This window comes from Euprymna scolopes, chromosome 15, assembly GCF_053919585.1.
Source record: "Euprymna scolopes isolate OS-2025 chromosome 15, ASM5391958v1, whole genome shotgun sequence".
NCBI classification, from domain to species: domain Eukaryota; kingdom Metazoa; phylum Mollusca; class Cephalopoda; order Sepiida; family Sepiolidae; genus Euprymna; species Euprymna scolopes.
In genome coordinates, this window is record NC_136496.1 from 11,314,464 (window position 1) to 11,326,617 (window position 12,154).

The 12,154-nt window shown below is 34.7% G+C and overlaps 1 protein-coding gene across 2 annotated transcripts in view; it reads left to right on the forward strand.

The window, feature by feature from the left end:
- Nucleotides 1-12,154, forward strand: part of LOC145293721 (G-protein coupled receptor GRL101-like) — a 761,328-nt gene that overhangs the window by 632,153 nt on the left and 117,021 nt on the right. The window lies entirely within an intron of this gene.

The following is a 12,154-nucleotide window of genomic DNA, read 5'->3' on the forward strand; positions in this document are numbered from 1 at the left end:
TATATATATATATATATATATATATATATATATATATATATATATATATATATATGATTAAGCTGGATTAAATCCGACAATATGAAAATAGAATGGAGATAGAATGACCTGAATACTCAACGTTTCGCCCGATTTATGCGGGCTTTTTCAAGAGGGATGGTCATTGAAAAAGCCCGTAAAATTTGGCGAAACGTTGAGTATTCAGGTTCTTCCATCTCTATTCTATTTTCATATATATATATATATATATATATATATATATATATATATATATATATATATAGTTAGTAGATTAATAGATAGATTAATATTTATTTATGCATACATGTAGAGGCTGCGCTACACTGGCCTGATAATGTTCCGATTTGTAGTTATAATAACTAGGATCTCATCAGGCGAAAAATATGCGGTTTCTTAAGTTGTTCACGAAAAAAAGTCAAAAAAAGCATTTGCATAAAAATTAACGTCATGAGATCCGATTTTAAACATCAATATTTAAGTATGTATATATATATATATATATATATATATATATATATATATATATATATATATATAATATGAGTAAGGGAAATAGTATTCAGACGAGATATTCAATATGTATATATATATATACTTGTTTATTGTTATATAAACATGCTCACATCCCGCTGCTACAAATAGCCACTTGTTTCAATCAAACAACAGATATCATCAGGCAGCGACTTGACTATTCAAAAGTTCAATGATTATTCATTGAACTTTTGAATAGTCAAGTCGCTGCCTGATGATATCTGTTGTTTGATTGAAACAAGTGGCTATTTGTAGCAGCGGGATGTGAGCATGTTTATATAACAATAAACAAGTATTATCAGCTCTTTTTATTGAGCACTATCTAACAACCTCGTTGAATTCATTAGTCCATTACTTTTGAATATAAAAAAACCCGAGTATATATATATATATATATATATATATATATATATATATATATATATATAAAATATATATATATATAATACGAGTAAGGGAAATAGTATTCAGACGAGATAGAGAGATAAAAAAGAAAAGAATTGAGTTATATTTCCATCAACGTTTTGTTTTCATTGTAAGACCTTTTCTAGATGAGTAAAAAGTTTTATGATAAAGACAAAACGTGGATAGGCGTGTAACTTGGTTTATTTCTTTTTATCTCTTTCTTTCTCAAAAAAAAAAAAAAATATATATATATATATATATATATATATATATATATATAGTTTGTAGATAAAAAGATAGATCAATATGGATTTATACATTCATGTACAGGCTGCGCTACACTGCCGGGACAATGTTTCAATCTGTATTTATTAATAAACCTCATCAGGCAAGAAAGTACGTCTTTTCTTTAGATTTTCATATCGAAAAGTGAAAAAGAAAAACATTTGAATTAAAAACTGAACGTCATGTGACGCGATTTTAAAATAGAATTTTGAAAAAACCTTTACTATATTTTAAGCTCACAAGGTTAATAGGTCATTTTTATCATTGAATTCGTTGTACAGTTATATAGAAAGACAAATGGGTAGACAAAATGTAGGTATTTAGTGTCAAGCATGGATGAAGGAAAGAGGTGAGGAGGAAGAAGATAATGTTTTATTAAAATGAGTTTTGTTTTGTTTTATATTATTTATCTTGATAATTTTTTTTCAGATAGACATATATATATATATAGAGAGAGAGAGAGAGAGAGATAGAGATATATAAATATAAAAAAAGATAGATAGATTGGTAGTACTCACCTTGGTCTGAGAAACATACTAATCGACTACCCTTCTTCTACTAAGCGTATATTCGCTTTAAACCCGTCCCCAAATATGCTTTCTGCGTTATGTTTCTTATATCTAGCCGTGCCTGAATTCTCTCCAAGCTGATCAATCTTTATATACGTGCTTTTCCAAGAGAACAGCGTTAAATATAAAGTTGCTTTTAATGTGGAGATACCCAACTCGCCAAAGAGAGACACTCCATATCTGCCATTATAAGGACAAAGTACGTCCAAGGATGGAGTACTGTTGTCATATCTGGACAGGAGCTGCTAGAAAGTTCTTATCCAGCCTTGACAGAGTTTAAAATAGACTTCGTAGCCTAGTAGAGGATGCCCTTTTCACTTCCCTGTAATCTCTTTCCCACAGAAGAGACGTTGCGAGCCTATTATTTTCGTCTGAGCTCAAATCTATGCCCTTTCACGGAAAGTCCTCGTCTAGCTGAAACTACTATCAATAATTTTACACACTTTTTATCTGATTCAATGAACAAAGCTTTCTAGTTGACTACAATATGGTCATCTTCAAGTCCAACGTAAACAAGTTCTTCATGAGTCGTTCTCATTAATTAATCCAATTCACCAAATTGCCATTACTATTATATTGTCCCATTGACTACCTTATACTGATTACAACTACAATAGTAAAAATCTAGTAAACAATAGAGCAAAACTAGTAAAAAGATTGACACGATATTTCGGTCTTTAAGTCAGACCTTATTCATTTTACGAATGGCTTTATTGAAAAAAGACTATCTATATAAATTGCTGGTAAAAGTCGAATGGGTATGTTGATTTTTGAGAAATGAGGAAATAGAGAGATATGAAAAAGAAAATATATGAAACGGATTTAGTTGTTTTTGTTTTACGGCATATCCACCCTTTTCAGGTTATTTAATGCTGAATCCAGTGATTTTGAAGAACATTTTTTAATAGAGTATATTTGGGGGTTTTATTTAAGTCGGTTTCTATTTAACCCATAGTTGGGACCCTAACAGGTACTACCAGTCCGGGTCTGAGTGGACCTGGGAGCAATAGCAATTAAAGGGTGGATCCACACTCCCCGAAGCCTTTAGATGGGGCCTCACCGTCGGATATAGTTTAAGGTCATATCCAGGATTGAAATGGATTTGGAGTTAATACATGTATGTAGAAATAAATTCAACATGGTGATGATGAGAGCACACACACACACATACACACACACACATATATATACATATATATATACATATATATACATATATATACATATATATACATACATATATACATATATACATATATATACATAATATATATATATATATATATATATATATATATATATATATATATATATATATATATATATATATATATATATATATTGTATTGAAATTCATAATTACGGCATTAATTCGACGAGGAGTGTTATTTCCAAATGAACATCTATTTATTTTAACACACAAAAATTTCATTTCAGTAGGAAAAGTTCTAGTGACTTTTCCCAAGTGGTCAATATTTTATTGACATTCGTTACCATCTTTGAGCATTGAAGAGTCAGTTTTGAGCAAACTTTTGAATTGTTGGCGACCATCAGTGGCTTATTATCAATCAGCACAGCTCTGATCGATGATTCTTCCTATTAATTTCGAACATTTCTACAAAAATCTTCAAATATTTCTACCTAAATCGTGAAATGTTTCATTTTCTATAACATTTTTTTTCATAAAGTTCTCTTTAAAAAGTTCATTCAAGCAAAATAATGATCAAGAAAATATAAAATATAAAAAAACAGATTTCAAAGAACTAAAAAAAATATCGATTGAAAATTCTATGTCCCTGATTAATAAGAAAATTGCAGCAATTCAAAAATATTAATAAAAATTCGGAAGAAACGAGACTTGAAAATGAATAAACACTAAAGAAGTAATAATCAAATAATTAAAGTATGAGATGAATAAAAATATTGGAAAACACACGAAAAAGAGGACACAGAATTACGCACAATATTATATATTTACTTCATTAATAAGATTTACTAAGAATATCTTATATATCGACAAAGGAACGAGGATAGACAGCTATTCCTTAGTTATGATATTTATGATTTAGACCATTTTTGTTTCCCTTTACTTAAGTTGAATTTCTCAGCAATGACGGGACCATTTTGTGGAGCTAACACTTGATCTTTAGTGTGTGTGTGTGTGTGTGTGTGTGTGTGTGTGTGTGTGTGTGTGTGTGTGTGTGTGGAATGGCACTAACCCCATTTGGGTTTAACTGGCTTCCTCCGAAGAAGTAAGTTCCATGAGAGTATAAAATTTACAAGCGATCCCCAGTCGCATGTATATCTCCGTTAGGGTAGATGACCAGGTTAGTTTTTTGCAACTCTTGCGGGGAGGTATCGAAGTCCTCCTACATACAGCGCCTGGAATTTCCAAATTGGTCACCCATTTTAGTAATGACATTGCTTAACTTCGGTGATCTGACGGAAACCGGTATGTACACCATGATAATGCCGTATGATATTTATATGATAAACATTTATTCAAATACAATTTTCCTTTACCACTCAAGCAGTTGAGAATATAATTGGCCCCTCCACAATTGACCATCTAAATATCGTATATTTTTCCTGTAGTATCTTAGTGTGGATTCCAGTAGAAGAATTCTACTAGTCTGGTGAACCATCCAGCTTAATGTTGTTACGTGAGTTAACATCACTTGGAGAAGGTGTATCATTCCTCGTAAAAGTCAGTGTGGGTTAGCCATACCGAGGAGATCTTATTTAGGCCACGGATGCTATGCAGTTTTCAATATTTAGTCAGGGTTTACTTGTACGGAAAAGTATCCGCATGCCATATTGTCCTGACAAATCGTTATACACAGACACCTTAGACACTCGAGGATAGTATTTAGTAGTAATTCAAGTTCTTTCCAGTAGGGATTCAATATATAAATCTATATAAAAAGTAAAAATTTAAAATTTAATAACATTATTTAAATTATGGTGCTGAGTTAATAATCTTTAAAAGAATCGATTATTATTAGGTTGGTGCAAAAATAATATCGTTTTTTGCGTTCAAGTCAAAAACGACAGTAATTTTGCACCAACCTAATAAGTATTTTGGACGCTGATATAAGTACAGACCTAAAAGAAAATAAAAGGTTCTTTTACTTACATCTCTATATATAAAGTTAGGTATTTGTATATGTCTATGTCTGTGGATGTCCAGGATGCAGGAACTGCTGAAACAGCCTATCCTGCCTTGACAGAGTACAAAATAGACTTCGTAGCCTAGTGGGGATGCCGTTTTCTCTTCCCTGCAAGTTTTCTCCCACAGAAGGGACGTTGCGTGCCAGTCGTTGTTTTATCGTTATTCCCATGGCAAGTGCTCGTCTGAGCTCCAATCTCTGATCCCCCCTCGCCAATCTTTCACGAAAAACACCCGTCTAGCATGAACCACTGGCAGTAATTTTCGCATTCTTTATTTGTGCCTAAATCAAAACATAGATTCCATAAACAAAGCTTCTTTCTTAGAACTGCACACCTGTGGAACCCTCTTTCGTTTGCCTGTTTCCCACTTGACTACAACTACGATGTCTTCAAGTCCAACATAAACAAGTTCCTGTTGAACTGCCCCCTTAAGTAAGACACTTTATCAGATCTCCATTACTACGATATTGTCCCATTGATTACTGTATACGCAATAACCCTTATCCCCGAGTGGCCTCCGGGCCTTGATAAGTGGTGATTTCCATATAAAAAAAACTTACAATCTAATTAACTGATGATTTGAGAACATAACTGATTGTAATATAGATTATATTTAGTTCAATGCAGAGAGAGTAAAAATGTTGGAATCCTTTATTTAAAATAAAATATTTCAGATATTTGTGAAATCTTAACAATAGGTACTTTTATGATGCTTGTATATTTTTTAGATGAGAATTAATAATTATTTTTTGTGTTAGTTGAATTGTTTGGACTATTACTCTCATGTACATTGTTTTTTTTTTTTTTTTTTTTTTTTGTTTGTTTTTTTTTTTTTTCAAAACGTATCGGTTGATCGTTTTCGGGTGCATTGGTGAATGATGAAAAATGTTTTGTCTCCAACGAAAAAGGCGTTAGAAATTCAAAACCCAATTAGTGCCAAGTATATTTTTTTTCATAAGTTCGGGTCCATTCCGTTTTTTGATATGGTGTTTGTATATTTTTTAGATGAGGTTTGATAATTATTTTTTGCATTGTTTAAATTGCTTGGATTATTGTTGTTCTTATTTTGGTAGTCTAAACAAATCCATTAATATAAAACGCAGATATCATTATCTTATTAATATATTATTTATTATTTAGTATTTCCCATTTTAATATTCAAATATTTCAGGTTTGTCTAAAGTTTCATTCGTATTCATAAAGGACCAATTAATCAAGATTTTCTGAATTTTAGTATTTTCTTAAGACCAATTAAACTTAAGCCTAAACTTTTAAACGTTTTCTCAAATCCAAATCATGGAATAGATGTTGATTAAAATTGGAATAACACAAGGTTTAGTTTGATTATATATCGATTTTAAACTTCGTAAGAGGATATACGAAGTGCCTTAAATAAATTACTAGACATTTCTTTTTAATTACATTTTCAGCCCAAACAAGGCACATTGACACTTTGGTGTAGGGGGCTACTATCTGGGGCAGCAACTACTGGGGAACTATGTAGGGATTTGGGCAGCAAGATGTCGGTTCACGTTGCACTTGAACTTCTGCATGTCAGTACAGTTGGGGAAGCAGGGACCTGGAATGGAATTCCAGAGTTTAGCGGTTCTGGGGAAGAAACTACTGGAATAGAAAGATCTTTTACATCTAGGGATCTCTACTGTGTGGGGGTTGGGATTTAGCTGCCTGTCGGGTTTGTCGAGGGTGTCTACGTCGTGGGGGCAGTTCGTCAGAGCATTCACCATTAAAATACTTGTAGAACAAGTAGAGGGATTCAACGTTTCGTCGATGGGACAGAGGCTGAAGCTTAGATGCCAGTTCAGGGTCTATCAGATTGGCGACTCTTTTTTTAACCTTGTCTAGAGCGAGAGACTAGTAGCAGATGCACCAGCCCAAATGTGACAACAATACTCCATACATGGGCGAATGGTGGCCTTATAGAGGTACAGGATACTTTCAGGTGTCAGTAGTTTTCTAGCACGGTAGAGAGAGCCTACCTTTTTCGCTGCGGCCCTGGCAATGTTATCAATATAATTGTTCCAGCTCATGTTTCCTGTGAACGTTAGGCCAAGCAGTTTGAAAGATGTACTCTCAGACAGGGAGTCACTGGCCATTGCTATTGGTGGTAGAGAAGGTTTCTTGAAATTATTGAAGGAAACTAGTTTAGTCTTGGCAGCATTGAATGTGACCATCCATTTATGTCACCATTCCACTACAGATTGGAGGTCATCCTCTAGTGCTTTTGCCATTTCTTTAGATATTCTGTACAAGAATTAAAAATTGTCGTAGACTCTTGAAAATTCAGTACGCTATTGCTATAGATCATGTGAGATGACTGATTTATGATTTCAGGTTCAAATGAACAGCTACAGCAGGAATTTGAACACACCCTACTAAAGCCTGTTTGTCACAGTTGGCGAATTTCAAAACCGCAATCTGGACGTGAGGATACTTCAGAAGAACGATGTCCAATAAAGTCTGAAAAGAATGCCACAGAAACGTATGGAAGGCTTCAGAATGCTTTGAACCATCCTGTATAGACTGAACGTTGGTTTCTGAGTGGCATAAGAGATACAAGGAGGGCAGGGGGTCTGTAAAGGGTGATAAGATGTGTGGAAGTAGTAAGGAAGCCAAAACACTAGATTTGATTAGCCAAGTAAAGAATTTCATAAATAAGTACCATCACGTGTCTATAGAGACAATAAGTGCACAGTTTGATGAATAAGTTGAGAGTGCGGGAACACAATTATTAGCGAGGAGCTGAAGATGCGGAAGTTTGTTCCAAGAGTGCTCAGAGAAGATCAGAAACAAAGACGTTTTCATGGGCATCCTCCCTATAGTCCATACCTTGCTTCTTGTGACTTTTGGTTATTCTCTAAGTTCAAGAAAAAAAACTAAGAGACTGTCATTATAAGGAAATTACTTCAATAGAGGCTAGAGTTGCATGGGTGTACTATATAATAAACGTGACCATACGAATAATGTAAATGTCTTATTAAAGACATCTCGTAAATATGGCTGCAAATTATTTTGTTCGATGAATTTATTTTACCCGTCCTGGGGCAGGTATTCTTCTGATTTAGTATCAGCATTCCTGTCGGGTTATACCAGCTGTTTCGGAGTACGGAGTTTCACATGGAATCTCATATTCACAAGCAGTTTTCATCCGCATGTTTTCTTTTTCCGGTCATGGGAATGTGACAAACAGCACCTAGTATTCCCAAATGGTCACCCATCTGGTACTGGCCAATTTGTACGTTGCTTATTTCTTGGATCTGGCAGCTCAGTGCACGTATAAATTACTAAATAATCGTAATTTGTATTAAAATAATTAAAATAATTTTTGACACTTTTATTTATATTCATATAGATGGATTCATGTAACAGATCGTGGACGGGCGTATACAAATACCGTGTTCGAAATGACGTCACGGTTAGGAAAAGAGAATATAAAAAGAAGAGAGCACCTTAGAAAAGACGATCACGTTTGAGATGTGGATGGCGTTTGAGAGCACATTTGAAACAACGTTCGAGGGGACAGTTCATTGAGAAGGACCACAGTTATTCAGGAAAGTGACAGGAAATAAATTGTGTTTCAACTGACAAACCTTGAATTGAGTGATTACTTGTTATTTGCTCCTTGCAAGGTAGATTGCATACAACGTGTTGGGTCCTAAAATGTCTACATGCTAACCCGCATGTAATTTTGTAACGTTACATTTATATTCTGGCCCTGTCAGTGGGGCATTCGAATACACTGACTGCCCCCCTGCAGAGGGTAAAAGTCCCTCAATGGGGCCACCTGTTGGCCGTGGGTGGCGACTCGTGACACCTTGGAACGGAATCCTGGTGATTGAAGGTCCTGGAGGACGAGTTCATGAGCCTCTTCTTCCTAACACATCTCTTTGGCCCTTACCTCGGTTAGACGGGCGGTCGGAGGGGCCTGATCTGATCAATCGGCTGGTCAGGTCAAGCCCTACGTCTACTATCAATGGTTCAGACTAAACTGAGAAATTTAAAATTAGCAAAAGAAATCCTCTTAAACAAAACCATAGAAACTGATAAACCTCACCCCTAAAGTAGACGTTCGAAAGCGCTGGCCAAGGGTCAATCAGCAAGTGTAGAATCCAATCCCGACATGGCTGCAATCCAATCACAAAATTTTGTTCACTCTGGATTTGGGTAGTGAAAAATTGAGTAACGACAGATGCTCGGTATTTCTTACTTGACTGAGTACTAACTCTGTCAAGGCGAATGGGTTTCCCCCTTGACAAGTCCCAATATTGGGCTCCGAGGTGGGTGGGGAACACAGGAAAAGAAACTTTTATCCATATTTATGTCAAAATAAAAAAAAAAACCCAAACGCGCCTTATCGGACTCAGATGATGAGGAAAATACGGATTTTCCTAAATTCTATGTATTAGAATCTTTGGACGAAACGCCAATGTCAAAATTATCCCCTTTTCTCATTGAAAAGGTGTTAACAAGGAAAATAAATCCTAAAATGGTAAAAAAAACTAAAGATGGTAACCTATTAATAGAAATTGAGACAAAAAGCCAAAGCCTAAATTTAGAAAATATGAAAACTTTCCATAATATTAACATTAAAGTTACCCCACACAATAAACTAAATCAATCCAAAGGAGTTATCCGTAGCCGGGAACTATCTCTGGCTTCACCTGAAGAAATCCAAAACGAACTGAGCAAACAAGGAGTCATTGACTCTAAAAGAATCTATATAAAGAAAAACTCAGAAAAAATACCAACCCATACTTACATTATTACATTTAACACTCCAAAAATTCCACCAAAAATTAAAATTGGTTACACCATGGAACCAGTTGAAATATACATCCCAGATCCTCTGAGATGTTTCAACTGTCAAAAATTCGGTCACCATAGAGATGCCTGCAGAGGTCATCCCACGTGCGCTAAATGTGGCTCTAAAGAAATAAGTCACAATGAACAAGAATGTCACGAGTCCAAACGTATAAACTGCCAAGGGGAGCACCCTGCCTACTCAAAAAGCTGTGAACGATGGAAAACTGAAAAAGAAATCTTAGCCACAAAGCATAAACGAAACATTTCTTACTTAGAAGCGAAGACAATAGTGGAAGGAGTCATTAGAAATAAAACATATGCGAAAATAACAGAAAAAACAAATCCCACCAACCAGCCTGATAAATACAATGAACTTATTGAAAAACTGGTACACCTAGAACCAAACGAATTGCTTAACTTCCAAAAAACCCTAAAAATACAACACTTTCAAAAACTAGAAAAATTAAAACTAGAAACTAGGAAAGAACCCAATAAAGTATTTAACTCCTCCCAAACCCAAACCTCCCTTCTTAAAAGCCAATATCCCCAAGAACTAACTTTCTTAAAACCAAATAATAAACCAGCAAAACAAAAAATAGAAATCCTCACCAAAAATTTAATAGAAACTGATGAAATGGAGACTGAATATCAAACAGAAACCCCAAAACAAGAAATTTCCTATCGAACGCCACCAAAACAAAAGAAAAACCTAAACAAAACAGTTATAAGGTCCCGTTCAAACTCCAGAACTAGAACCCCAATCCCTAAAAATCAAACTGAACCTGAAGATGAAATGGAAACAGAATACCCAAACCAACAAACAGAAACCTTAAATCAAGAAATCTCCCATCGATCAACGTCAAAACAAAAGAAAAACCAAAACAAAACAGACATAAGGTCCCATGCTAATTCTAGTTCCAGATCCCCAAACAAAAAACCCGAAACAAAAGACCAAACAGAAGACAAGCCAAAAACAGAAGAAAAAAACAAAGCTAATTGAAAACCCTCCACAACTTACACTAAATCCATACCTTATATCAACACCAATAATCAACTAAAAAAAAGAAAAAAAAAAAAAAAAACACACAGCACAGAGGATCATTACCTTACCACCAATGACCTATAAACCAGTATTCCTTCAATGGAACATTAGAGGTGAAAAGGCAAATTTTGACGAATTGAACCTTCTCATTGCCTCTTTTCACCCAGCAGTCATATGCCTACAAGAAACTTATAAGAAAATTCAGAACACACTACATATCAAACGATATACAACCTATGATTATATACACGAACAAGGAAATAGAGCCTCCGGAGGAGTGTCCATTCTAATTAATAATAATATAATTCAAAGCGAAATCAAACTGAATACAACACTACAAGCCGTTGCAGTAACCATCAGTCTAAGAAAACCGCTAACAATTTGCTCCCTATACCTGCCACCTAATGAAAACATAAATAAAACAGACTTGAACTTATTGATCCAACAACTCCCTAAACCTTTTATCCTCATGGGTGACTTTAATAGCCACAATGAACTATGGGGAAACAAACAAACAAGCAGAAGAGGTAAAATTATCGAAAATTTTCTAGATGAAAACCAACTATGTTTGTTTAATAATGGAACCAACACCTATCTTCACCCTAGCTCTGGAACACTCTCGGCTATTGACCTCACTATATCAGAACCCAGTATTTTCCCAGAATATAAATGGAATGTACATCATGAGACCTGTGGGAGTGATCACTTCCCAATCATCCTAGAAGGTCAAGAACCAGAGAATGACACTAAAACACCCCGATGGAACTTGCATAAGGCCAACTGGGAAGATTTCAAAAAAATGTGCCACACAGACCTAGTGCAAGAAGCTAATTTAACAAAAGATGATGACATTACCCACTTCACCAATACTCTAAATATTATAGCTGAGAAAACTATTCCTAAAAGCTCCCCATCAACAAGATATAACAAGCCTTGGTATAACAAAGATTGCAAAGAAGCGCTCAGAGCCAGACGAACAGCACTCAGAAAATTTAATAGCCAACCAACTAAAGAAAATTTAGAAAATTACAAAATAAACCGAGCCAAAGCTCGCAAAACCATTAAGCAAGCTAAGCAATCAACATGGCAAACTTATGTTAGCCAACTAAATTCAAACACCAAACCTAAGGAAATATGGAACATGATAAACAAAATTACTGGGAAATACACTAAACAAGCTAATAAACATCTCATCCATCACAATGTCAAAATCACTAACAAAGAAAAAATAGCTGAAATCTTAGCAGAAAACTTTGCCAAAAACTCCTCACCAACTAATAGGAACAAAGAATTCCAAGTCATCAAAAAC